At 40.1% G+C, this 27,716-nt stretch overlaps 1 non-coding gene across 1 annotated transcript in view; it reads left to right on the forward strand.

Moving 5' to 3' along the window:
* LOC102268502 (vesicle transport protein SFT2A) overlaps positions 1–27,716 on the forward strand; it is a 78,037-nt gene continuing 50,321 nt past the window's right edge. Inside the window, exon 1 of the transcript XR_001351918.2 lies at positions 1–32. This is a non-coding gene — a transcript (vesicle transport protein SFT2A). The remainder of the gene's footprint in view (positions 33–27,716) is intronic.

Below are 27,716 nucleotides of genomic sequence, written 5' to 3' on the forward strand. Positions count from 1 at the left end.
ATGAAGGAACTTGTAAGGGGAGAGGAAGACAAGTAAGTGAACAAAGACAAAGTGAGTGTGACATTTAAGAATTAAAAAACTGTGAATGTAAGGAGGAGGAAGACAGTGATATTGAGTTAAAACATCAAGCAGAGACAGCAGCAAGCTGGGCCTTGGAAAATGAGTAGAAATTTCCCCACTAAAAATGGGATAGTGGGAAGGGTAGTTTTCCAAAAACAGGGAAAAGTATGAGCAAAGGCACAAGTTGTAATTGCACAGCTTATTTCATTCATCTCTTCACCTAGTTGGAGCTCATAAATTGCTCTAACCTCAGAGAAGAGGGAGTAATATGGTGTACTAATAGCACTGTATGAAGGAGGCAGGTGGTGGGGAGCGGGAAGTGAAGGAGTATGGTAAAAGAAGAAACTAGAAAAGTAAGTTGGGGCCAGCCCATGAAAGCAGATGTTGTTTCATTTATTTGAATGAAATGTACTCTGTACTTCCTGTGAGAAGGATAAGCCTGCTGAATTTTAGGGCTGACATTCACTTACATAGTTACAAAATAATGCAAGTTGACATTAAGTTGAAAAAGGACTGTCATGTGACTTCCTGCCATACACCAGAGAAAATCATAGCAGTAAAATAAGTGTTTATTGAGCCAATGCACTTTAGATTCTTTTCCAAGCCTCCCTAGGCAGCTTTGGACAAAAATGGGGGTTGGGGGGTGGAAAGAAAGATGAAAAGAGAGAGGAAGAGGATAAGGGGAAAAGAGAACTGGAAGGGGAAGAGAAGGGGAGGAGAGAAAAGAAGAAGAGCAACAACTCTGTTCTCATACTGAAGCAGTCTTAGCAGAGAAGGGAATGCAGTGATCACACTGCTTTTAATGAGCCTTTGATACCTGCACACCTCACTAGGAACATAAAATCTGGTTTCTCCAATCAGTGGAGTTTTTTTCACTTTTTTTTAAAGATGGATATTTTTTACTCTTGTTAGCCTTAAAGGGACATGAAACATGGTCACCATTCTCCAAGATAGGATTTACCTGAGGCTGGCTAGAAAATGTCTCAGTATGGAAGTCATCTCTTCTTCATTCCTCAAAGAAGGAAACCAAAAGAATCTTCTTTAAAGAACAGCACCAACAACGTGGAAATTGGAAAAGCTAGATTTAAAGCTAGATTATGCATAGCACTGGATCAAAGGCTGTGTTTTATCAAGAGAGATTAATCTGAAAGGATCAGGTATCAAGGGAATAGGCTCCCTGTATTTGTAGCTGGTGGTTGGCTGCCATGATGAATATGAAGACCAAGGTGATAGAAGGAGAGTTGTGTTTTGGATCAAGGTCATCGGAAGAGGACAACTAAAGAGGAAGATATTAATAAATCAGAGATCTGGCTTCCATGGGTTGCTGCCCAAAAGAGTGGGAATAATGTTTGTATGAAATGCTTGCTGGTGAGCAAAGCAAAGTCAATTCCCTTCTTTGTGACAGGCGGTTGTGTGACACGCAGGAGAGCACACCTCTTATTCATAGTAGGAGGATTGCTTTATCAGAAGAAACTGTTAATGTGTTTGAATTGAAAAAGAAATTGCACTTACAGACTGTATAAATGAGAAACTTGCACCTCAAAGGGTTCATGTAGATTTAGAAGTAAGGCTTGAGACGCCAGAAAGAAACAGTGACATTAACGTGGTGTATTTAAAAGAGATGAAATCCAAGGGAATTTGCCAGATCCAAGAGGAACTCCTCTGTGTTCTATCCAAGCTGAACATTCCATTTTTACAAGGGCTCCTTTGTTGTCATGTTTATACACAGACTAATAAATGCTTGACCTTTTTTAGTGATGAAGGAACAGTCTGTGCCTCAGGAGCATATTATTTCAAGAAGCACAAATGAAGAGAAAGTCCAAACCCCTCTGGGACAGATGGACTAAATATTTTGATATTGGAACCACATGGAGAAGGGCAGGGATTAGGAAACAGAATGGAGCGCTGATAAGGGAACCTGGAAACAGCATCAGTCTTCTCAGATGTTTCAGGCACTCCAGGTATGTGTGGAACTGGACAGCAGCCTCACGTGAGGAGGGCATCACAGTGAACTAGACTTTTACCTTGATGTATAGTAAATATGGACCATAAATGAGAAACATATTTGTGGTCTGGCAAAAGTGTTGATTTCTCAACTTCTGGGTTCTGTATTAAAATCACTAGTATTCATCAAGCATTTACTGCCTAGCTTGAACTAAGAGCTTTATATGAATTATTTGGTCACACATTAACTTTATGAAACAGGCACTATTATTTCCACCCTAATATTTTTTCTTTTGTAGACATAGAGGTACAGAGAGGGTAAGTCACCTCTGAGAGTCAGAGTATTGGAGTGACTTTGAACCCACTTAGACTGAAGCTCAGATCCCAATGCCTCCCAGTGACTTTGGCATTAGATTCTCATTTGCCTCCCTCCTCTGATGCTGCATTATTCCCCACTCCCTATTCTAAATAAAAACTGCTGCTAAATTGAGGGTGAACTTCAGATCATCCGTGGTATGTGTGTAGTTGCCCTTAAAGTACCGCCACACATTTGTGTGTCTTTGAAACAACAAATCCAGGGCAGTCATTACAGTGGTGTTGGGGCATGCTTAGAATGTGGCATTTTACCATTTCTTACTCAATGTTTTTGCTAGTATTATACTGTTAAGACTCATTTTGAGAAGAGAGAATACTAATCAATGGTGAGGGTGACAGAAAGGTTATTTTAAAAATTAAAAATAACATAGCTTTTGATTCACAAAGTCTTTACTTTGGAGGGTCAGAGACGAGTAATGAAGTGTGGGATTCCAAGCGCAGAGCTGAAACCACGAGTATCTAAAATGCAGCGGAAAGAAGCAATGAAGATGTGAAAACCCTAAATAGCATGAAGTGATTGGTCTCACTGTTGGGCATAATGAACTCCTACCTGTGCTCAGTGCCACACAATGCAGAGTTTACAGCCCCTCTGAGACTGGTCCCAGAGAGCAATGTCCAGGGGGAGTGGTGACTGTTCTGCTCAAGGACAGCGAGGTGTTGGGGACGCGGGTGGGGAGGGGGTGGTGTCCACCCCACCCTGAGACAGGACCCGCCTGGCCTCAGCACGTCCCCCTGCAAGAATCTCAGAGCTCAAGCCTTGACTCTACTTCCTTTGTTCTCCCTTTACTCAGCTCCTGTTTTCAGAAGCAATCCGATAAACTTATTTATGTTGAAAAGTTTAATGTGTGATTCTTCCAAGGGGAGTTGGTTTCAACAGAAAATCAAGGCTCAGAACAAAAGTTGCAACAAGGTCTCAAATTTAACTTGCTGTACTCAGAACTGTGAAAAACAAAAGGTAGCTTTTTTGATTTCTAGAAAAGATCTAATCTTACTTCACTAGCTTTCCCCACACTAGGTGCTATGGGGAAAAAAACAAAACCAACTTAAAATTAGCATTTAAAGCCATTTTAGTCTCTTCTAGTTTCAGATAGTCTTATTTTGAATAATTATTCAGTCACTACAATTTGCTACCTTCATTAGTTTTCTGTTGCTGCTGAAAAAATTAACGTAACTCTAGTGGCTTAAAACAGTACAGATCTATTATCTTACAACTCAGAAGTCTGAAATGGGTGTCATTAGGCTACAATTAAAGTGTTGACAGGGCTGGTTCCTTTCTGGGTCCTCTAGGGGACAATTCTTTACTTTCCCTTTTCCATATTGCTTGGATTATGGCCCTTTTCTTCCATTCTCAAAGCCAGCATCAGCAGGCGAAATTCTTCCATCTCTTCCTTCTGCCCTGACTCCTCTCTTTATTCCACATTTAAGGATTCTTACATTACATGAGGGCTTCCCTGGTGGCTCAGTCAGTAAAGAATCCTCCTGCAATACAGGAGACCTGGGTTGGGAAGATCCCCTGGAGAAGTAAATAGCAACCCCCTCCAGTATTCTTGCTTGGAGAATCTCATGTATAGAGGAGCCTGGCCAGAGCCTGGCACGGGGTCACAAGAGTTGGACTCAAGTAAGCGACTAAACCACCAATCCAGGATAATCTCTCTACTTTAAGGTCAGTTGATTCAGTTCAGTTCAGTCGCTCAGTCGTGTCCAACTCTTTGCAACCCCATGAATCACAGCACACCAGGCCTCCCTGTCCATCACCAACTCCCAGAGTTCACTCAAACTCACATCCATCGAGTCGGTGATGCCATCCAGCCATCTCATCCTCTGTCGGCCCCTTCTCCTCCTGCCCCCAATCCCTCCCAGCGTCAGAGTCTTTTCCAATGAGTCAACTCTTCGCATGAGGTGGCCAAAGTACTGGAGTTTCAGCTTTAGCATCATTCCTTCCAAAGAAATCCCAGGACTGATCTCCTTTAGGATGGACTGGTTGGATCTCCTTGCAGTCCAAGGGACTCTCAAGAGTCTTTTCCAACACCACAGTTCAAAAGCATCAATTCTTTGGCACTCAGCTTTCTTCACAGTCCAACTCTCACATCCATACATGAGCACTGGAAAAACCATAACCTTGACTAGACAGACCTTTATTGGCAAAGTAATATCTCTGCTTTTCAATATACTATCTAGGTTGGTCATAACTTTCCTTCCAAGGAGTAAGCGTCTTTTAATTTCATGGCTGCAATCACCATCTGCAGTGATTTTGAAGCCCAAAAAATAAAGTCTGACGCTATTTCCACTGTTTCCCCACGTATTTCCCATGAAGTGATGGGACCAGATGCCATGATCTTAGTTTTCTGAATGTTGAGCTTTAAGCCAATTTTTTCACTCTCCTCTTTCACTTTCATCAAGAGGCTTTTTAGTTCTCCTTCACTTTCTGCCATAAGGGTGGTGTCATCTGCATATATGAAGTTATTGATATTTCTCCCGGCAATCTTGATTCCAGCTTGTGCTTCTTCCAGCCTAGCGTTTCTCATATAGCAACTTTAATTCCATCTGCCTTCTTAATTCCCTTCCCTGTCTACCACACCACCCTTTCCAACTTGTTTCTCTCTTTCTCTTGTTGTTCCTTCCAAAAATGGCACACACCCGTATCGGGGGAGGAGATAGAGAGTCTCAGACACAAGGGTTCTCTCTCCTCTGGATCCTTGCTGGTTTCTTTCATTTTAATATTCATTTGGCTGTGCTGGGTCTTAGTGGCAACACTAGGAATCTTTATAGTTGCGGCATACTGTACTGGGCCATCACCACCACTCTGCTGAGGCTTCTTGGCCACAGGGGAGTACCTCACATGGTGCTGTCTACTGGGAGCTGGAGTTGGAGATAAAATGTGCCTGCTGATGAATTATACCATTAGGGCATTTTCTGACCTGAGGAGAGGGGCACGGACTCTCTCTACCTTTGGATTTCTCTTGAAATCTATCTCATTGCTCTTTCCTCCAGAATGTTACAACAGAGGTCTAATCAGAGAACAAATGGCTAACTGCTTGATTCTCATCATCTCCAAGACAGAACAGTTTCCCCCTTCCCCTCACTATTGGGTAGTGGCTTTTCTAAGTTCATAACTCCTCCACAAAAGGTAGATTTTGTCTGGTCCTCTGCTTACACTGCTGGGAATGATAATGGCGAAAAAGGAGATTACCAAAAAAAAGGATGAATATTTCCAAAAAACACCATCCCTATTAATCTCTCATTAGGACATTTAAAGCATCAGCCATTCAGGTTAGTAGACTAGAGGTTCTGCCCTGGTGTTTCTCTGCACTGTGACCGCAGTAGCTGTTTCTCTTTGGAAGGTGGCTGGCTTCCAGGAAGCCAGGGCATAAGGGGAAGTTCAGAGAAGCCTTTCATGCTGTACTGCCAAGTTACCCATTCTCCTCCACTACCAAATACACACACACACAGTTATATGTGCAGTCTGAGAGTCAGCATCACCTGGGCCCTACAGAGACCAGTCACTGATCCTGCTCGGTTCATGGGGCTTCTCTACCTTTATGCAGCGAGGGACCAGTGCTTTGATGCCACCCAGTAAGCTGGGATTGAACACATTGTCACGAGTTGGAAGTGGAAATACAACTGTAATTTGTAGAGGCCATGCGTTGCCCAAGGTCTCTATCCCCTCTGCCTTTGTTGGGATGATCGGAAAATGCATGATTTGGGACTTGTAGTATATAGCTTGGAGAAGGCAATGGCACCCCACTCCAGTAACTCTTGCTTGGAAAATCCCATGGACGGAGGAGCCTGTTAGGCTGCAATCCATGGGGTCGCTAAGAGTTGGACATGACTGAGCGACTTCACTTTGACTTTTCACTTTCATGCATTGGAGAAGGAAATGGCAACCCACTCCAGTGTTCTTGCCTGGAGAATCCCAGGGATGGGGGAGCCTGGTGGGTTGCCGTCTATGGGGTCGCACAGAGTCGGACACGACTGAAGTGACTTAGCATAGTATATAGCTGGGAAATTCACGTATAGTCATATCCATCACCTGGTGTATATGTGTTATATGTAAATATTTCTCATAAGAATTCTGCCTAATTTTGTCATTAAACATAATTATATACTGATGTGGAATATCATTGCTATAGTACTTTGATCATTCTAGTGGGCTCTAAAGTTAGCACATCGAATATTTTAAAAAAAGGAAGAGTAAGACAATTCCACAGAGCTTAGCCATGGAAAAAGTGTTGATACTATAAAGTTCCTGGGATGTTAGAATTGACCGTATATGCCTTACTTCCAAATTAGGTGGTTTTGATTCAAAAGACTCAGTAATTGCATCTGTGACTCTTCATTCTCTTGCAATCTAGAGATGTATTGGGAGATACCCGTATTTAGGATGCACACAGCCCTTCATAAACAGGTGGGTAAGAGGACCAGAAGCTTGCAATAATTGGATCCAAACTGGTCATGGGATAGAAACCTAGGAGATAAGAGTCAGAACTTAGTGTGAGGTTCCAGAGAATTTTGCCCACAAGCTGAGACCTGCTTTAAACTATGCTTTGCTAAGAGTAATAGTGTACTGGGCCAGAAGTCAGGACAACTGGATTCTAAGCAACTGTGTACGCATGTAAGCTTGGGTGATCAGTCCCTCTGAACCTCATTTTATTTGTCTATAAAATGAAAAAGGTTGCACTGCAGGTACTTCATGGTATAAGGTTCTCCTCTTAACATATTCCCATAATAACTATGTACTAATGAGGAGAAATAGAAGACATAAATTTATACTCAATTCTGTTCCCACTAGTAGGGTGTTACTAAGATCTCTGATATGCCAAATAACAAATAGTCACAGAGTCCATTAAAATCTAAGTATCTGCTTTCTTGCTGAAAAAGGCTAGACTAGGAGAATAGGACTACAACTGAAATCAGGCCTTCTACTCCTTTGCCTCAAGTCTGAACCTTGGGACTTATGGGAGGAACATACTGGATCTGCAGAGCACACGCCCAGGCAGAAGGTAGGGTGGCCGGCTAACTTCTCACTATGTGGTCCTCCAGACCACATGGAATACCATGTGGATGCTGGAACAGAGGGCCAGCTTGTCTTGTAGGCAGGCAGCTCTGTAGAGAAAACCCACCCAAAGTAACTGTGTAACTCCCTGAGATGACCCAAGTTACCAGTTTATATCCTGTTTTCCCCTAAAGACAAAAAGAAGATTGGGAAGGGTGGTGATGCATGCATGTTAAGTCCCTTCAGTTGTGTCCGACTCTTTGCAACCCTGTGGACTGTAGCCACCAGGCCCCTCTGTCCATGGGATTTTCCAGGCAATACTGGAGTGGGTTGTCATGCCCTCATCCAGGGGATCTTCCTGACCCAGGGATTGAAGCAGTGTCTCTTGCATCTCCTACATTACAAGTGGGTTCTTTACAGCTGAGCCACTAGGGAAGCTGTGGGAAGGATGGGGAAGCCACTTATGAGAGGTTACCAGAAAAGGCTCAGTAAACAAGGGTAAGGTTTGCTATGCAGATTTAAGTCTGTGCCATCTCCACTGACAAGAGTTTCTTCTGATTTGGAGTCATCCTCTTTCTGGTACAGAGAGATGCTTAAATAGAGACTTCCTTTATGAATATAAATGTCCCTTCTAAAAGGGTAACGTCTACTCTGTTTCAGAGCTTCTCCTCTGCCTGTAGTTTCTCAAAAGTAATCAGCTCAAAATAATCTTATTCTAGAACTAAGACTAGAACTCAAATCTTACACCCAAGTCTGTACTTTAAAAATACTTAACGTTGAATTTAGAAACACTTTCATCCAAGTCAAAAACCAGTGGAACTGGTTTTGTGGAGTATTAGACCATGTTATGGAGAAGGCAATGGCACCCCACTCCAGTACTCTTGCCTGGAAAATCCCATGGATGGAGGAAGCTGGTAGGCGGCAGTCCATGGGGTCACACAGAGTCGGACACGACTGAGCGACTTCACTTTCACGTTTCACTTTCATGCATTGGAGAAGGAAATGGCAACCCACTCCAGTGTTCTTGCCTGGAGAATCCCAGGGACAGGGAAGCCTGGTGGGCTCCTGTCTATGGGGTCGCACAGAGTCGGACACGACTGAAGTGACTTAGCAATAGCAGCCCATGTTATATAATTGATTTCCTAAAGGAAATTAGTCCTGAATATTCATTGGAAGGACTGATGCTGAAGCTGAAACTCCCAGGACATTGGCCACCTGATGCAAAGAACTGACTCATTTGAAAAGACCCTGATGCTGGGAAAGATTGAAGGCGGCAGGAGAAGCAGATGACAGAGGATGAGATAGTTGGATGGCATCACTGACTCAATGGACAGGAGTTTGAGTAAACTCTGGGAGTTGGTGATGGACAGGGAGGCTTGGCGTGCTGCAGTCCATGGGCTCACAAAGAGTTGGATATGACTGAGTAACTGAACTGAACTAAACTGAGATAATTGAGAAGTTTGAGAACATAGTAAAAGCGCTGATAGAACATTATAAAGCCCACGGCTTAGGTCAAAGACCCACTGATTAAAGTGATGAGTGCATGTAGCCTGGGGAGTGGGAATTTGGCTCCAGAATTAGACCTGCTGAATGATGTAACAGACAAGGTGGGACAAAGGACTGCAGAACCACTAATTGCTTCCTACGTGAAAACTGGTATGTTGGTCCTCAATGAATATTTTTAGTCACGAGAACTGTGATGACAGTAATTATGTCATACTCACGAAACAACAGTAAAGATAGAGAAGGACTGGGAGTCAAAAATGTAGGCTTGCTGAAGAGAGACTCTTCATGGAGGCTGATCTAAAAACCTGAAACTGTGAACAAAAACCAGGGGTCACTGTAGTACCTGCCGAGTGAAGAGGCAAAGTGAATAATGATATTAAATAGTATCCATCCACAGAGAAATGTGAATTAAAAACAATGGTGGCCACAGAATGCTGACAGATATTTTTGAAAAAGAAACCATGAAAAAAAATCAATATTTATTTCCTAATTTTAACAAGGTACTGCTCTGTTCTCCACTTGCTGGACAATGCTTCCTTTCTGTCTCTGCAAATAATTATTGTGTTGCAGTCTTAGCATTCTATAATAAATGCCAACTGACTATGTCTAAATAAATACACCACTGATCTGTATTGTCAGAAAATGAAACGTTACAAAGAAGTGAGTGCTTCATTGAACTGAAGCTTAGACCCTTTAAGTAGCAAACTTTAAAAAATTTAGCTACTATGATGGAAATTGTATTAAAATAGATTCCATTCTTCTTGGCCTCATTAAACCAAGTATGTGCCCGCGTGTGTGCTTAGTTGCTCAGTCGTGTCCGACTCTTTTCGACCCTGTGGGCTGTGGGCTGTGGGCTGCCGGGCTCCTCTGTCCATGAGATTTGACGGGCGAGAATACTTGAGAGGGTTGCCATGCCCTCCTCCAAGGGATCTTCCCAACGCGGAAATTAAACCCACATCTCACGTGTCTCTTGCATTGCAGACAGGTTCTTTACCCACTGAGCCACCTGGGAAGCCCAAACCAAGTATATTGAACATCATTTAATGTTTTCTTAACAGCTCTGAGTCGTTGCTGTGAACATCAGCTTTACTCCTGAGCACTAGTACCGGACCTCCTCAGGGGTTGGTGAAATGTGCAGGGTTCCACCGCAGTCTTTCCTGGGCCCAGAAATGATGCTCGTCTTTCCTGCCTATGACCACTATGCTGGCTTCCACTCTTAACCCCAGGTCCCACATATGTTCTGGTTTCTATTCTTCCTGCTTTAACCAGTGGTGCTCTAATACTTTATCTGTAACCTTTTTGTGTACTGATAGCTGTTACAGAAATCATATCAGTGATCTTTTAAAAACTGCACCATATTTTTATAGAATCCTCTATCAGCAGGTTATGATATAAAGACTTAGAAATGACCTGGGCTTCTGCCATAAATAAATCGCATAGACTTGGTGGCAGGGAGTTTCCTTGATACTTGGACATCTTTTACATTGATGCTACCTAAATCCATAGCTATATTCTGTATGCTTTTGATTTTTTGCAATCTTATCACCAGATAGAAAATTATTGTTACAAGTTTTATTTTCCTTTGTTTTCTAAGATGACATTACTCAACACTTGGGTCTCATACTATTAGTTCAGAATTAAGTTAGTCCAGAGAATAGGAACAAAAGGAAAATATTTCAGGAGTTTCCTGATGATCCAGTGTTAGGACTCTGGCCTTTCACTACTGAGGGCCCAGTTCAATCCCAGGTAACTAATATCCCACAAGCTGCATGGCGTGTGTGAGGTGGGGGGATATCTCATCCTATTAGATAGCTTCTGCTGTGTAAAAAACCATCCCAAAGTGTAGTAGCTTGCAACAAAAGACATTTCTTATCTCTCTCCATTCTGTGGCTCACTAGATAATTTTCCTAATCTGGGACGGTTCAGTGAGGGCTGGAGTAGCTGGGACCTTTCTCCATGTCATCTCTTGTCATCCAGCAGACAAGCTAGGCTTGTTTACATGGTGGACAAGAGAAAGCGAACCTCATTATGCAAGCACTTTTTAAGTCTCTACTGTGTCATGTTTGCTAGTGACCTGGAGGCCGAAGCAAGTTACAGTCAAATCCAAATTTCAGGGAGAAATACGCTCCATCTTGATGGGAGAGACTACAAAGTCACAGTGAGAAGCATCATACATATAAGGATGGATTTCATGCTCATTTTGTAGTCTACCATGTTCATGGTCGGAGATGGCAATGGCACCCCACTCCAGTACTCTTGCCTGGAAAATCCCATGGGCAGAGGAGCCTGGTAGGCTGCAGTCCATGGGGTCGCTAAGAGTTGGACACGACTGAGCGACTTCACTTTCACTTTTCACTTTCATGCATTGGAGAAGGAAATGGCAACCCACTCCAGTGTTCTTGCCTGGAGAATCCCAGGGACGGTAGCCTGGTGGGCTGCCGTCTATGGCATCGCGCAGAGTCGGACACGACTGAAGCGACTTAGCAGCAGCAGCAGCATGTTCATGGTACTCACGCCATGACTCAGCAGCATGTGCACGTCTTGGAGACTTCAGCTCTGCTACCCCTCTGACATGCTAAGCTAGTGCTCTTCCTACTACCATGAAATCTCCTACAAGAGTAACTTTTCTCATCTCCTTTACTTTCTTCTCCTGGATTCACTTCTTAATTCTTGAAAGCCAATTTCTGTAGCAGCTAAGAAGTGACAGAGGTTATAACTAGGTTAACTAGCTACTGCCCAGTCATCAGTGACGTCTTCGCAGACCCTTGACTGTTTTGTAGTTCTTAACACAGTTAACCTCCTTTTTTGGAATTCACTTCTTATGGTTTCTATTACAAGTAAATATTAATTTTCTCCCTAGCTCATTGGCTGCTTTTCCTATTTTCTTTTCAGAGCTCTGTTCCTCCTCCCATGACCATATATGTGGTTCTGTCCTCGTCTACCTTCTCTTTCTTACATCCTCTCAGTAAACTCACTCACATTCACAGCTTCATTACAAACCTCTAGGTACTTGATTTCATCAGTACCTGAACTTTTATTAAATTTGACTCCATCTTCCACCAAATGGCCCACTGACTAGTTTCACCCAAATGTTTGACCTATATTTCCCCTGAAATCTATTTTGGCTGCAAACTAAGGAGATAGTTCTGGGAGCTATATAATGCCCTTACAGCCTGTAAGTCAGTTGATTCTAAATTTTCCTTCAGATAAAAGGGACTGGGAGGGAGGAGGTAGGCAGTGTGTGACTAACATCTGCTGAATGCCTACTTTGCGCAAGGTCCTGTGGTCCCTCTTAACTGGCCGGGTGAACATCTTCTAGGATTACTTTCAAATAGGAGAAAAAGAGGCAGATGTGGAATCTGCACAGGTAGCATCCCAGACAGCTACTCATACCCAGGTAAAGGCTGCAGTAACACCAAAGGAAATGAGACTCTGGAGATCTCTGTTTGTTGTAATAAACAAGAGGTATCTGACAGCCATAAACTGCTTTCAAAGAGTTTCTGCTAAAGGTATCTTAGGGTTTGCCAAAAAGATACATTTTTCTCTTAAAGATCTGGTTTCTGGGGAAATGGATTATAAAATAAAATTGCAATTCTCCTTTTTTCCCCCTAATAAATGTGCTTAGAGACTTGTAGGGCCCAAAATTAAGCTCCTGGTAACATTTCTTCTGTCTGAGTAAATTTCATTCATTTAGAGTAAAATTTCTTTTTTTAATTACTTGATTTATTTTTGGCTGTGCTGTGTCTCAGTTGCTACATGGGTTTTTCTCCAGTTGTGGCAAAAGTGGGCTACTCTCTAGTTGCGGTGTGGGCTGCTCAGTGCGGTGGCTTCTCTTGTGAAGCACAGGCTCTAGGCAGCGTGGGCTCAGTAGTTGCGCCTCCCCAGCTCCAGAGCACGGGCTCAGTAGTTGTGGCGCACCAGCTTAATTGCTCCAAGGTGTGTGGGATCTTCCCAGATCAGGGATCGAACCATGTCTCCTGCATTGACAGGCGGATTCTTTACCACTGAGCCACCAGGGAAGACCTGAAAGTGAAATTTCTGATGGTCATAAGATGGACATACTTCCAGTTATTTCCTGTTCTCTATTCCTTGATGGTGTTCCTGTGGATAGGTCTGTTGTAGAAGTATATGTTTGTAGCCATACTATTGTGTATGCTGAGGGAATACTAAATATAATTAATCAAGTCATGACTTGATAATGGAACAGATTCTGAAGATGATATGAGATGCTGCTGATGACCTAATAATAGGTTCTGAACCTACATTTTAAATATAGTTGTCTTTCCTTAAAAGTATAAAATAAAACTACCTTTGTTCTTTTATTTTCATATCAATAATGCACATACTTTTCCAATGCCAAAACAGAACACGGTGTGATAGAATGCCGGCAGGCTTGTAGAATGAATGAAACATCGTTCTCCAAGAAGAAGCAACCTACTAGGTTGCCATATGGCCTGAATTATATTAGTGTATCCCTCTTTTTTTTTTTTTTAATTGGATTTTATAAGAATTTGAGAGTGTTACTTATTTCTTTCCCCTCATTTTTGGTTTGTTTATATTGCTGCAAATATTCTTGCAGAGCAATTGCAACTCTTCTCATTGACTGCATTCTCTGAGGGCTCATTCTAGGAAAATGCTACTTAAGTATTGTGTATTGGGCATGAATTATCCTGTATTGTTCGTGTATCTTACTGCATTGTCTTTCTTATTGTCAATGGTGGTAAGTACCATGGTTAGTGAATTTAGCTAACAGTGTTTGAAGCAGATGAGATTTTAGCTCACTTCTTGATAGCTGCATTGGCTCAATCTAAGCTAAAGTCTTATTTTCATTAAAGGAGCAGACATGCTGAGGAAGAAGGTGCTATTTTTACATAGGGACTTTTTCTACTGAAACCACATGATAACACTATGCTGTTAAAATGATCTCAAGCATGCTGAGTTAGCTGAAGAAACAATATGCATGTTGCCAAAATCAAGGCAGTACTATTCTGAGCCTCCTCTGAGGTCCTTTAGCTCTCCTTGGTGGTCATGAAGAGGAGACTAGGAGAGGAGCTGGTGAAAATATATGAATTACAGGTGAAGTGGAGGTGACTTCCTGTTACCTACAAGAGATTATCTAAGTTCTTGGTTTTGCCATCAGTCATTAGAATATGAAAAGTTTGGTTACTCAGGTATTTGCATACCACTATTTATTGAGTACTGTTTTTATTCTCTCTCTAAACACACACACACACACACACATTGTTGTTTTAGTCACTAAGTCGTGTCAGACTCTTATGTGACCCCATGAACTGTAGCCCACCAGGCTCCTCTGTCCATGCGATTTCCCAGGGAAGAATACTGGAGTGGATTACCATTTCCTTCTCCAATATATACATATATGTATATTTTAAGCAAAACTAGCACAAAACAGTACTAACTTTAGAACATTAGAAACAGAAGTTTAGGCAGAGACCCTCCAAATCTAGTTAAAAAATGCCTTTATTATTAATATAGGTTACTATGATTCCATATCTATTATATAATATAGTAGGTATGGTACTAAGCATTTTACAAACATCATTTCATTTAGTCCTTATAATATTCTTACAAAACAGCTATTACCTGCATTTACAGAAGACAAAGCTTCCCTTTCTTTTCCTTGCTTTTCTGATAACTGTCACGTAAGTTACACTCAATCGGAAAGTGACTGAGTTGGGATTCAGGCTTTGGTATCTAGTTCCTAAGTCTGTGTTCTTTCACCAGGCCACGTTTCATCTCTGAGGATGACATGTAGAGTCACTTAGGAAACTGGCCCTCTATTGACAGTCATTTTATTCTTCACTCTTCCTCCCCCATTTTCAAAAAATATTAATGAGAGTAAGTTACAGCACACCAAAATGGAAAAAACAAAATCTCCCTTCCTGGTAGTCTTCAACTGCCAAATGTAAATCACCATCAGATTTGGCTTCCCTTGTCTTCAACAAATCCTTCTTAGCTTCCATCATTTTACTTCTCTCCAGCTCTGGCACCCTATGGGAGTTTTTATTGCAAAAGTCACCAATCTGTCAAAGATTTTATGAAAATTGATCTTCTTCACACACTTAGGTTTAACAAGCATTTTAACAGATTTCTTAGTCTCTCTTTGTTCATAGTTAATCAAAGAAAACTTTTGGTTTATTTTAATTTCACATGAAGCAGCAGATAAATAAGGAAAGTGTTAAACATAAAGTTTTGCAGAGTTTTGTAAAAATCTCATTTTGCAACAAATTCCAAAAATTGCAATACCTTTCAGGTCTTAGTTTCTTTTGGATCATTTCTAATTGTTTTCAAATGTTTCCACAGTTACATGTGTGCATGTGCTCACTCAGTTGTGTCCGACTCTTTGTGACCCCCATGGACTGTAGCCTGCCAGACTCCTCTGTCCATGGGATTTACCGGGCAAGAATACTGAAGTGGGTTGCCATTTCCTCCTCTAGGGATCTTCCTGACCCAGGAATCAAATCCATGTCTCCTGCATTGGCAGGTGGATTCTTTACCACTGAGCCACCTGGAAAACCCACAGTCACATATTTCACACTAAAATATCTTCTCTTTTGAAAAATTCATCATAGATTTCATTTATATTTCATAAAAGTTGAAATTTTTCTTCTTAGCAAATATCATCAGTTTAATTCTGTCGTTCAGTCATGTCCGACTCTTTGCAACCCCATGGACTGCAGCACACCAGGCTTCCCTGTCCATCCCCAGCTCTCTGCTTGCTCAAACTCATGTCCATTGAGTCAGTGATGCCATGCAACCATCTCATCCTCTGTTTTCCCCTTCTCCTCCTGCCTTCAATCTTCCCCAGCATCAGGGTCTTTTCAATGAGTAACTTCACATCAGATGGCCAAAGTATTGTAGCTTCAGCTTCAGCATCAGTTCTTCCAATGAATATTTAGGACTGATTTCCTTTACGAGTGACTGGCTTGATCTCCTTGCACTCCAAGGGACTCTCAACAGTCTTCTCCAACACCACAATTCTTCATCATCAATTCAGCATCAATTCTTTGGCTCTCAGCTTTCTTTATGGTCCAACTCTCACATCCATACATAACTACTGGAAAAACCATAGCTTTGACAAGATGGACCTTTGTCAGTGAAGTAATGTCTCTGCTTTGTAACATGCTATCTAGGTTTGTCATAGCTTTTCTTGCAAGGAGTAAGTGTCTTTTAATTTCATGGCTGCAGTCACCTATCTGCAGTGATTTTGGAGCCCAAGAAAATAAAGTCTGTCACTGTTTCCATTGTTTCCCCATCTATTTGCCATGAAGTGATGGGACTGGATGCCATGATCTTAGTTTTCTGAATGTTGAGCTTTAAGCCAGCTTTTTCCCTCTCCTCTTTCACTTTCATCAAGAGGCCCTTCAGTTCCTCTTCACTTTCTGCCATAAGGGTGGTGTCATCTGCATATCTGAGGTTATTGATATTTCTCCCAGCAATCTTGATTCCAGATTCTGCTTCATCCAGCCTGGCATTTTGCGTGATGTGCTCTGCATATAAGTTAAATAAGCAGGGTAACAACATTCAGCCTTGATGTACTCCTTTCCCAGTAGGGAACCAGTCCGTTGTTCCGTGTCTGGTTCTAGCTGCTGCTTCTTGACCTGCATGCAGATTTCTCAGGAGGCAGGTAAGGTGATCTGGTATTCCCATCTCTTGAAGGATTTTCCACAGTTTGTTGTGATCCACACAGTCAAAAGCAAATATCAGATAAAATGTCTAAATGAGAGTGACTGTCCAATCCTTGGAGTAAATGATAGAAAATTCAAGGAAAATTTGAACATTACCCTTTTGATAACTTCTGGCAATATCAGAGCAGCACCTTTGATTGTTTTGATAGCTTATCTCTCTCCAACAGTTTGAACTTTCATCTGTTGGTTATAATCTAATAGTATTTTATATTAAAAATATTTAATAACTAATGAGTAATTCTTAATAAAACTACAACTTTGCCAAAATTACTTATAACTATTAGTACTAAATTATATCACCAATGTAATATTTTATTCTCTTGATTTACTGCTAGTTCAGAAATGATTAGCAATTTAAAAAGAATGCAATTCTATTTTAAAAATAGCATTCAAAGTAAAAATATTTCATGTATGAACTAAAACCTGCATTTAACAAAATCACTGCACAAATAAAAGCAAATGGTCACATAGATTGACAACTGAAGTAAGAAGTTCTGTTTCTTTATCTTTAAAGGTGTTGGACTATCATTTATTACACATCACAATTTTAAATACAGGGATATGAAGTACCACAGAAAATGTGGAGCCGAGTCTGATCTCAGAAGGCCTCAGCCTCCAACAGCTTAGAACAGGGCTTAGGTTCCCAACCAGAGATTGGGGCTGGGTGGCGGCGGTGAAAGCTCCATATCCTAGCCACTAGATCAGTGGTCAGTGCCAAGGGCCCTGGCCCTTTGCTTTGCTCAAAACAATTACCAGAAAGACGGAAAGTAGTAAAGCAAGTAAAGTATTAAGAGGGGAAAAAGTACAGTACTTGTTGATAGACTCATGGGCGGACTCAGGGGGAGAGAGAGAGTCGCTGAGTTTGCACCTTTGCGGCAGTTTGAATTACTTTTATGGGGCATTTCTTCCAGGTTTCCTTTGGCCAATCATTGTGAACTTGCCTCGTTCACAGTCCCTATTTGATATCTCTCAAGATCCTTCACTGTGTGCACAGGCATCTCTTAGCCAAGATGGATTTTAATGAAAAAGTGTCTGGGTAGACCATCCCTAGACATAACTCCCATTTGGCCTCCAAGGGACCTATCTGCGTGTGTGCAGTCAGGGAGGTCTCCTGATGTCGAGAACGAGAGATACGTGGTGTGGGCAGGGACCAGACTCCTTGCCTTAATTGTCCTGCTCTTCTCCTCTTGGAGTTTCCTTTCATAGGGATGACTCTCCCATTGCTTTACCCTGTTGATCAGTAGCTTAGTCATGTCTGACTCTGCGACCCAATGGACTGCAGCACTCCGGGCTTCCCTGTCCTTCACTGTCTCCTGGGAGTGGGGGTGGGTACCCATCTACCTCCTCCCTCAAGTCCATGTGTCTTGTCCTCCCTCAAGTCTAAGGCTAACTGGGTGATTGGAAGACCTCTGAATCCATTTCTATATGGACTACAATGTTTATTAAAGAAAATGTAATAAATGTGCAAATCTGAAGCTTACTTATATATTCAAAGTTAACAGTAACTGCAGCAATTGTTTAGAATTTAAATTTAGGCCAAAAAAATTTTTTTTTCAGGGAGGGCAGTTTTCATCATTGACATTGTTTAGAATTACAGAGAATGATGCTAATAAAAAACAGACTAACTCTTAGTTGGTTTTATTATTGTTCAGTCACTTCGTTGTGTCTGACTCTTTGCAACCCCCATGGACTGCAGCCTGCCTGGCTCCTCTGTCCGTGGGATTATCCAGGCAAGGATACTGGAATGGGTTGCCATTTCCTTCTCTATGGTTTAATTATAGCTTTTACATTCTCTAGACAAGGCCGGCCCTGACTGCCTGCCCAGAGAGGTTTGCTCCACGTCTCTGCCCTTGATAAGTATGCCTGAATGTTTTCAGCAAGGAGGAGATACAATAAGCAAAGTGCAGATAATTTTGAAATTAACAACTGTAATAAAAGTACATAAAACTTTGTTTAAAGGTTGGAGTCGAGGTACTAATTTAATGATTTTAAAAGTCAGAAGAATATTGTTTTCTTGATTTTTCTGATTTTAGTCATTAGCTAGGTTTTTGTGAGAAGAGTCATTTAAATATGTATTATAAACACCCTTTGTAGGGTTGCGGCAAGTACTTTTACTTTCATAAACATCCTTTTCAGTGTAAGTTAAAGGGACTGGTCTAGAATTATCTTTCTGGCCCTTTCAAGGCTAACAATCTGTGGTATCTACTTTGTTTCTTGTGAATGAAAGAACAAACTGTCACCCCTATCTCCACCCCTTCATCTCCCACAGTTCTCCTCCTTACTCCTAATCCTCAGGGGGTCTGCTTGAAGAAGAGATTAAACTTGCACATCTTTCTGCATTTCTATAATCTCCACACCAGAAAAATGTAAGACACAGGCTAAATAATTAGGGGGAAGAGCCATAAATACTAAAGCGTTTTCCGGGTCTTTGTGAACCTAAGGGTGTCCATGGAGAGGTTGAGTGCTCTGGGATGGGTCCCATTTCTTATGCAGTGGGGGGTGTCATGATACAGAATGGGGAAAAACAAAGGGAACTGACATTTCTCTGCATAAAAATGGCAATGAAAGCTACTATCTTCTTCCTGGGAAGCAGCAGTTCTGAAATTATGATGCATATGGGATTTTGACTCTGTTGTTTCTGAAAATTAGTTTTTGTCTTTGGAAAATGTTGTGTGTGTGTGTGTGTGTGTTATGCAACAGACGCCTCAACAGAAGCCTCCCCCCACCCCACCCCACCCACTGGCTCTTGACTAGAGGGCATGTGAAAGTGTATATTCACCTCACACACCATACTGGGAAAATCTGAGGTGGTTCAAATGGAGTGAGTGCGACAGCCCTCCTTCAACTGTCCTGCTGAAGGCGCTTTGATACTGCTCTTCACAGAGTAACTCACTTTAGAAAATATACTGCTGGAGATGGCTAGCTCCTAGAAGAGAGGTGAATCCTATGGTAAGACCAGATCCTAGGGGTGTAATTTTCTTCTTTCTTCTCCTCCTAGTGCTCTTCCTCCTGCTGCTGCTTATTTTTTTAATTAATGTACCCCAAAAAAGATGGAATGGATTAATGGACTTCCATGTTCCCCTCACTCATTCACAACTTTTGCTAATCTTACCCTATCCTGCTACCTGACACAACTTTAAAGCAAATCCCAGGTACATATGACTTCATTCTCAAGTTAATGATTCCCTTTTTTACATGGCCATAATACCTTTTTTTTTTTTTAAATTAATTCCCATTTATAGTTATTACAAACAATTTCACATGTTGCACAATACATCTTTGAGCCATAAAACCAGCAGTTTGTGTCTCGCACTCACCCCACCCATCTATTGACCCTCTCCACCTGTCCCCACCGGCAACCTCTAGTTTGTTCTCTGTATTTCTGAGGCTGCTTCTTTTTGTTATATCCACTAGTTCACTGTATTTTTCAGATGCCACATATAAGTGATGTTGTACAGTCTTTGTCTTTCTCTATCTATTTCACTCAGCAGTGCCCTCCAAGTCCATTTGTGTTGCTGCAAATAACAAAATTATCTTACCTTTAAAAACTAGTAATTCCTCAGAGCAACAAATATCTACTCAGTGTTCACATTTTCAGTTGTCTCATGACTGTCTTTTTTATGTTTTACATTTGTTTGAATCAGTTTCTATAAATGTAAATAGTTTATTTTTCTTATTTTCTGTTTTCATCTTTTCTTCCTCACTGAGGTGGAGTTTTCTTAAAGGAAGGTAGAGGTTTGCACTGAGGAAGTATACATACAAATAATGATATCTAATAATTACGGATGTAGTAATAATAATTACTTGACACAGCATGTACTTTGTGTCCATGCTGGATGAAGTACTTAGCATTTAATCCTCGCAGCAACTCAGTGGGTTAGAACTACGATTTCCCCGTTTTGCAGTTGAGAAACTGGAGCACAGAGAAGTTCAGTAACTTGCCACTGGACATATACCTTGAAAGAGGTGGAGTCAGGATTTGAATCCAGTTTGTAATCACATGCTGCTTCTTAACAGCTAACAATTATGTAGCACTTACTAGTGGCAGGTGGCATAGACATAGAGAATCTGACTGCTATGTGAGAGACCTGGGTTCTATCCCTGGGCAGGAGGATTCTCTGGACAAGGGAATGGCAACGCACTCCAGGATTCTTGCCTGGAGAACACCATGGACAGAGGAGTCTGGTGGGCTACAGTCTATCCATGGGGATAAGTCTTATCCATGTTGCAATAAGCGGACGCGACTGAGCAATTAACACATGCAAGGCTACTAGTGTCAGGCACTTGTCTAAGTGCTTTACTTGAGTTAACTCATTTAAACTTCACAAAGTCCCCATGAAGCAATACAGTCATGATCCTCATTTCATAGATGGGTAAGTCAAGACACAGAGTTTAGATATGAGAAGGGTTTTAAAAAATGTGGCTCCCAGATGGATAACTCAGTAGGCTCAAGAGACTACTCACCATTGCCCTAAAATGCTAAAGGAAATCTTTAAAGGGAAATGAAGGAGGCTGACATGTACGTTACATCCTTTGCTATCCTCTCAGTTCACTATTGTACTTGGTCTCTTCCTTCTGCAGACGCTACACCATTCAGACACTTAAGGGAAACTTTAGCATCCATGTTATCATTCTCAATAATATTCTCTTAAGTCTATTCTAAACATGAGTTCAAAACACTTAGAAATGACTTTGCACTCTTCAGCCCTCGAGGCCAGTTACTGCCCAGCTCTAAGGGTCTACAGAGAATAACACTACTTCACAGAGCTCACCTCAAAAGACCCATTGCATACACTGCACCTTCCTATCTTCCGTCTTTTCTCTCCACTTCTCTCGTGTGTTTTCTGTACTTGTGAAGATTTCTGTGGACAGATAGTGGCTGCACTTAAGTACTTAGAAGTTCTGCAAATTCAGGTAGAGTCCAAGCTGACCTCAGACATTGATTTACACTATAGACAGTAATTGAGAGAGAAACCTAGCCACTTTAGAGATAATATTTGGTTCAGTTCTTTTAACAGAATGGGAATGGGTCTCTCTTGGCAGATGCTGGAAAAAATCTGGGGCCTCTTAGGGAAAAAACATTATTAATGGCTGCTGGAAAAAAATAATACATATTTAATTGAGGTTGGAGTTGTTAAAAGATAATTATTTTAAATTAAAGTCAAGATTCTCATGCAAGTATGAAGTGAACCAATGCCAAAGATTTTATTGGGTGCTTTCATTAGTGATTAAACCAGTAAGATGTTACAACCAGTTTAAAGGAAAAAATCTGAAGAGCAAACACTTATATACAGGCAATGGGAAATGAGAAAATTAAGCTGCTAATAGATGTGAAAACTTCATGGGCTAATAAAATGTAATTGTTGGAATCTTCTTTTCTGCAAGGGAAAATCAAATGTATCTCTACAAAACAAAATTCATTTGCATCTCTGTGGAGAAGAATCACTTGCATTACTATCAGCCTTCTACTATTTACAGAGTTGTAAAGTAGCCTAGTCAAAGGCAGTAAAAGGAACAGATCCCTATAAAATCAGATAAGCCCCATTGGTCATCTAAACAATGCCCTAGCTTCCCACTGAAAGGATATCCAGTAATCTTCCGCCCATTTCAAAGTCTTTCCCAGAGACTACCCTGGTGGCCCAGGGGCTAAGACTCCATACTGCCAATGCAGGGGGCCCAGGTTCAATCCCTGATAAGGGAACTAGATCCCACATTCCCCAACCAAGTCCTGGCACAGACAAATTAAAATAATAAGTAAATAAAAATTTTAAAAATGTTTTTCACAAATTTTCCTAACAGACCCATAAATAAAAACATATTTATCAAGTAACCAGGCAAGGTGATTTCTTAAAAAGATTCCTTAAAAAAGATGATGTTCACAGAGAGGCTCTGTAAGCCAGTTATCATTCTCCTGCTGTATCTCCCTTTTCCATTAAATTGTCTCTTTCTTTTAAGTTGTCATCATGGAAGATTTGGTACTGGGGTAATGTAGAAAACTTTAGCATTGTATCCAAAAAATTTGACTCAAGAAAAATGAGGAAGTGTCACATCCTTGTCGGCAGGTGGTTTACTCCTGACACTGTTGAACCACCTACAGAAAGCTGATTAGTTACCCACCTACTACGTCAACGTAGTCTCAGATGAAGTGCAGTTTCTCAACATACTTTCTGTTCATTAAATTGTACTGACATTTTCAAATCCAACTTTAAGATAAAAATATTGACCAGTGGATGGTTTATTGGTCTAGAAAGCTCACATTTTCCTCCTTCGTGTTTTAGTGGCAGAGGCCATAACTGGGATGTAAAGCATAACCCTGATGTAAGTTTCACATGTTAGCTCTTCCCAGGCTCTAGTCTCCAAACATGCTTGGGGCATTGTTCTGTCCTTGCTGGCTTGGACCTCAGATTGTGCCAGTTATTACCTGTTCTTTCCCACTCATCTGGATCTTCTTTTCATACCTGGAGCCAGAAAATTTCAAGATCACAAGTATTAGTACCTCCAGGAAGTTCCATTTGGCTTAGTGAAAAGGGATCATGACCACAGCAGTCCAAAACCAAAGGCCCAGTAGGGTTGATTATCCAAACAAAAGTGAGTGCAAGATATTGAAACTTCTAACAGCAGCATGGAACAGCCCGCTGGAAATAACTCTCAAGTGAAAGTGGAAGATACTATCCTCCTCCCAAAACTGGAAAATACTTAAGTACAATACCCAGTGCCAATGAGGGTGTATATCTTAGTAAAGACATTTGGGAAATTGAATGGCTCTATGACCAAGAGCCCTAGAACGTCATACCTCTCGTCTACGATGTCCCCTTTCTGGGGACAATTCAAAATATAGTGAAAAGTTAATGCACAAAAAGCTATATTTTAATATTATTTGTAACAATAATAAAAGCAACCTGAATTTAGCAATAAAGATTGATAACAGACATTTGTCTCTGTTTTTAAATAAGACATAGGTATTTAAATAATGATTATGAAGAGCTTAAAAACACACCACAGGAAAATGTATGATAATTGAATTTTTTAAAGTTTTTACTATGGAAAAATATCAGACAGACAAAAAAAAGTAGAGAAACTTACATGATGAACCCTTACATTGAACAGTTTGTTATACAATTATTAATGCAAAGCAAATTCATTTCATCTACTGTGTTCACTTTATTTCCCAGATTATTTGAAGCCAATCTGAAATTATATCATTTCATATGAAAATGTTTCAGCATGTACCTCTAAGAGAAAAGAATCCCTTAAAAAACATACATGCCATCTAAAAAATTAATAATATACCCATCAGAAAATATTCAAAATCCCAACATTTCAAACAAATAACCACAATTATTACATCCCTTTCATCAGCTCCTTTGATCCTGTTCTTATTCTACTGGGTTTTGGGTTAGCAATCTGAGTTCACAAAGTTATCAGCTTCAGGACCAAAGAGTAAGTCCTGGAAATCCTGACTCAGAGTCTTGGTACAGTCTAAAAGTTGTCTAAGGGCTGTCAGTTCAGAAGCCTGTATTCTGAGTCCATTCTTTGAAGTATTGATAATTAGAAAGCACAGGACAGTTGTTTTCTTGAGGCTCTAAGGTTTTTTTGTTAAAGATCCAACCCAATCTCTGATTTGTAACTTGGAGCAGAGCCTTCAGGCAAGTATGAGAGAAAAGAAGAAATGATCTCTAAGACTGAATGGCTGTGGTTAATTTATTACAGTAACCAGCAATATCAGAATGGAGAACAAAATTGTCTAATGTGTGCATGTTGCATAACGGTCTGATCAGTGTTTCCCCTGAGGATAACATATTATGGACATCAAGGGCAGTGGCAGTCTTAAGACCTCTCTGTAAATTGTACTATTTCTGAACTATTTATAAAAACATTTTACCTCTATAAACTTAACTTGGTGAACGCTGAGCATCTCTTCTAATTGGATGACTCTTCCTATGCTACTCTTAACAATAGTATTGAATTTATTTTAAGAATGTACTATGCTGCCCAACAAATCTAATTATGTCTAATATTCTTTTTTTATAAAGTAAGAGAACAAATCTTTGGATTTTCTAGAAGTTGAGTATCTCCAAGATAGTTTTCTGATCGTTTTATTTTTTCTGAACTTGGAGTCCAATTTTGGGAAGGCAAAAGCAACAGATTTAATAGAGTAAACTTGGTCCATGATTAAAATAGGATCATGGATGCTTGAGAAAAAAATTTGCCTAATCATTAAAACAGTATTTAAAATAGAGAAGTAGGTCAAACAAATTTAAGCAATATTGGCTCTTTCATATGTGAAGAGACTTTCTTCTTTGTTCTTAAAGTAATCACAGATATGATATAATCAACATAAAGAAGCTTATTCTCATGTAATATAAATCTCTGCTATCTGAATGGATTACACAAAAGGTGTAAATAGTACCTGTTTGTTACCCCTTGTTAAGAGCTCTAATACAAATTTAACATTTTAATAGAGAGAAAGCCAGTCTATTTTTGCATTAATTCAATATTTGGCAATAAAGAATTCCAAGTTCCTTTTCAAAAAATTGTCTTTTGAATAAACCCATCAAAACAAAGATTTCTCTGCCAAAATTTGAACATATTTCATTGCTTCTTTTTAGGAAAAAAAAATGACAAATGTGCTTTACTTTCAGTAAACCTCCTATAATTTTCTGTCTCCATTCAAATGTTGTCTTTCCCTATCATGTTTCATGTTCTGGAACAGGTATTTTCATTTAGAACAAAGCTACTCACTTTTTCATTGAAAAACCAAACAAATTTCTTTACAAAAGTTGTTCTTGTCTTCATTACAGTTTACACTAGATTGTCACTATTGTCCTTAGTATGATCTTACTACCTATAGTAGGGCTTCCCAGGTGGCTCAGGGGTAAAGAACCCACTTGCCGATGCAGGAGACATGTTCAATCCCTAGGTCGAGAAGATCCTTTGAAGAAGGAAGTGGCAACCCACTCCAGTACTCCTTTCTAGAAAATTCCATGGACATAGAAGCCTGGTGGGCTGAGGTCACATGACGTCCATGAGGTCACAAAGAGTCAGACACAACTTAGTGACTGAGCACACACACACTACTCATTATTAACCATAACTTTTAGACAAACTAACCTCCATTTCACAGAGAAACCTGAGAGATGGGTGATTGAGAATTGAGTACTTATAAACAAGCTCAAATGAATTCGTTCATTAACATGACATAAATGTACACTACTCTATAGCCTGGTATTAAACAATGATATATATATATTTATTTAAACTATGTTTAGTGATCATTGTTTTAGCAGTCTTAGAGGTTATCTAGGTATCCAAAGATTATTCATTAAGTTGATGTAATAGTCCAATATTTTAAAGAATATTAAAAGTTATATTTTAGTTAATGTACTATAGAACATAATAATTGATACCAAAAAGATTGTCACAATTTTAATTCAGTTTGGTTAGACACATAATTTTACATTTTTCATAATCTTTAACATTATTAAATAGTAATACTAACTTATTTCATCAATAATCAGTAGAAAAAGTTGAGGATGCTCAGAAAACAAACTTAGATCTTCTAAAAAATAAAATGTACAAATATATTCTGATTACACTAATATGAGGGGAAAAGATACATTTTTTTTTATTAAAACACAATTATAAGCTAGTGTGATTTATCCAAAGAGTCATCTTAATTGTGTGACTTTATTATGAATTATAAGTTATGCATATATATTTAAATTATCATATAGAATACTTCTTAGCACTTTCTAAAAGATTATTTTTGCTGAAAGGCTAGAACATTTATAGAGTATTCTGTTGTATTTATTTTCTAGAAGTTCTGGAGATACTAGATTTATGTATTCATACTGTAAGTATAAACAATAGACTTACTCTATAAGTCAATCAGAGCAGAGTTCTTTCGATTTAAAACACCCTATTAATACCCTCCAGAGGTAAGAAAGTGTTTCACACACATGATGAGAGAGAAAAGCTTTTCTCAGCTGTAACGACCTGACTTCAGCTTTATAACTTCAGTTACAGTTTAACTTCAGCTTCAGTTACCAGTAAACTTGAAAACGAAACCTCACCACTCTAGTTCTCAATGGGCTGTTTTCCTTTCAAGTGGGCACAAAATTGTTTCTTAATTGATTCGAGCTCACAGTATATAAATAGTCCAAGAAAAAGATTAACAAGTTGGATTAGCTTTAAACTCTCACCTGATGGAAAATAGATGCCCATTATCCACCTGAGAGAGATCATCAAATGGTCAGATGGTAAAACCAAATTTCCCATTATAATCAGCCATGTGCATATATACCCATGGGGTCAAGTCTTAACTTTTGAGTTGAGACCTGCCTAGAAGTCTTGATTCTAGGAAAAGACTTGGCCCAGCTTGTAAGTTTTATAGGGATGCTCTAGATTATGCAGTTGAGACCTGTCTAATGGCTAGAGACAAGACATGGGCTTAGTGCCTGGACCTAGTTGTGGAAAGACATGCATAGGTTCATATATACCAGCTCTCCCCCAAAACAAGCCGTAATGTATGCTTATTCCTATGGTGTAAATTTTCCTATAATTGCTCTTTTTGATTGTGTTACCAACACAACATCATGAATGCAGAATTGGGAAGGGATTCATATATTTAGTTCCCACAAACCAGTGTAATCTGCTGTGGGACAAACTGCTTGACCATAAGTTAATCAAAACAGACAAACAAGCAAACTTGTCTAAGAACAGAAACTAAAGCACAAAATCAGGAAAAAGAAAATCTTTAGAAATACAGTTATTTGGCATTCAATCTGAGACAAGAAAAAATATGCCTGAGTTTAATCACTTCTTGGGCCATGCAGTTTACTTACACTAGCAAGTAAAGTCCACAGGAGTATCTCAACAGATCTCCCGAAATGGCCCTAGTACACAGTATTTCGCAAGATTTGTTGTTGTTTTAGTTGCTCAGTTGTGTCCATCTCTTTGTGACCCCATGGACCATTGCCCGCCAGGCTCTTCTATCCATGGAATTCTCCAGGCAAGAATACTGGTGTGGGTTGCCATTTCCTTCTGCAGGGGATCTTCCTGACCCAGGGATTGAACACTCATCTCCTGCATTGGCAGGCAGATTCTTTACCACTGAGCCACCAGGGAAG

The sequence above is a fragment of the Bos mutus genome, chromosome 17 (assembly GCF_027580195.1).
Source record: "Bos mutus isolate GX-2022 chromosome 17, NWIPB_WYAK_1.1, whole genome shotgun sequence".
NCBI classification, from domain to species: domain Eukaryota; kingdom Metazoa; phylum Chordata; class Mammalia; order Artiodactyla; family Bovidae; genus Bos; species Bos mutus.